Source organism: Myotis yumanensis, unplaced genomic scaffold (genome assembly GCF_028538775.1).
Source record: "Myotis yumanensis isolate MYYU_CA2020_CCGP unplaced genomic scaffold, mMyoYum1.0.hap1 SCAF_1, whole genome shotgun sequence".
Taxonomy (NCBI): domain Eukaryota; kingdom Metazoa; phylum Chordata; class Mammalia; order Chiroptera; family Vespertilionidae; genus Myotis; species Myotis yumanensis.
In genome coordinates, this window is record NW_027223752.1 from 151,823,491 (window position 1) to 151,825,134 (window position 1,644).

Below are 1,644 nucleotides of genomic sequence, written 5' to 3' on the forward strand. Positions count from 1 at the left end.
CCTAATTTTAATACAAAATAATTATTTTTATTACATACTACATACATTTGAGCATATAAGAAATGTAATTTTCTTGATTGTACAAAACTCTTCATTGCAAAATATTTAAACACAACTCTCTAAGAACATTTACACAATGACCATAAAATAAATGAAAAGCATTTTTTTTCAAAATTTTGAATCGATGTATAGGGGAAAGTAGACTGAAAGGTGACAGAGATCCGGGGGTGAGGTGACTGGCAAGGTCATCTAACTAGCAGGTTGCACAGTTATGGATTAGACTCAAGATTTTCTTCTCTAAAAATTCTGCAGATTAGTATATTCAAGAAGAAAATCTAATTATAGTCCAGAACATTTTTATACCAGAAAACAACTATAGAAACTAAGTTTTAATTTTTCAAAACTTAAGTGTATGGTCCATTGGTATCCAGCTTTAACACCTGCCTGTTCCCTTAAGTGCCATGTTCCACCACAACCCCAGCTTCAGCACACTTGTTTTAGCACTAATTCCTCTTCAATTACAGTCACAAATTCAAAATAAAGTTCTAATTCTTCTTATTTTCCAGAGGTGTTTTTTTTTTTCCTTTTACTCCCCCACCCCTTCAACACACACACACACACACACACACACTCTGGTGACTTGAGAGATGATAAGATACTGCCAGGGACCCAATGTAGAGATGTGTTTGCCATTTCCTGTTGCACTTACATTCACATTTAACAGAGTATTAATCACTGTTAAATGTATTAATCATTTGGGAGGAAAGTTCTTTATCATTTCCCTTGACAAAGCGCAAATAGGTCACTAATCATCTCTGAACCTCCACCACTGGGCTGAGGATTCTCCCTGGGCAGGGCGTACTTGCAGCTGGCTGTGCAGGCACTGCTGCAGAAGTTCCTGGGCCTGAGATGTCTGGCATCTCTCAGCCATGGCTGCGGTTCGGGTGACCATCCCAAGGGCTGAGGGTCTCATGAATGTTCTTAATGGCATCTAAAATAATGAGTCCTTTCCAGAAGGTTTTCAATTTACTTTGTCCAAATCCATTAGAGAAATCACTATCTATGGCAGCTATAGCCTTATGAAATGTATTTCTTAAATAATAAGACTTGAAATTAAAAATTATTCATTGATTAATGCATTAATGGGTTTCAGAATAGATGTGTTTACAGGGATGAAAACAACATTACTCTCATTGTGCATCTCCATCAGAACTTGTATTTATTTATTTATTTATTTATTTATTTATTTATTTATTATTTATTTATCTTCACCCAAGGATATGTTTTCCATTAATTTTTAGAGAGAGTGGAAGAGAGGGAGGGAGGGAAAGAGGGAGAGGGCGAGAGAGAGAGAGAGAGAGCGAGAGAGAGAGAGAGAGAGAGAAACATCTATGTGAGAAAGATATATCCTTTGGTTGCCTGCACAGGTCTGGGACCAAATCTGCAAACCCAGGTATGGGCCCTTGACCGGTAATTGAACTTGTGACCCTTCCGTGCATGGGCCAATGCTCTGTGGGATCCATGCTGGCCAGGGCTCCATCAGAGCTTTTAAGTGACCAGGTGCATTGCCAATGAGCAGTAATATTTTGAAATAAACATGTTTTTCTGAGTTATAGGTCTCAACAGTGGGCTTAAAATACTCAG

General features: G+C 38.0%; 1 pseudogene; it reads right to left on the bottom strand.

Moving 5' to 3' along the window:
* Positions 1-389: 389 nt before the first annotated feature.
* LOC139020320 (D-aminoacyl-tRNA deacylase 2 pseudogene) lies at positions 390-931 on the bottom strand (annotated as a pseudogene).
* Positions 932-1,644: the final 713 nt, after the last annotated feature.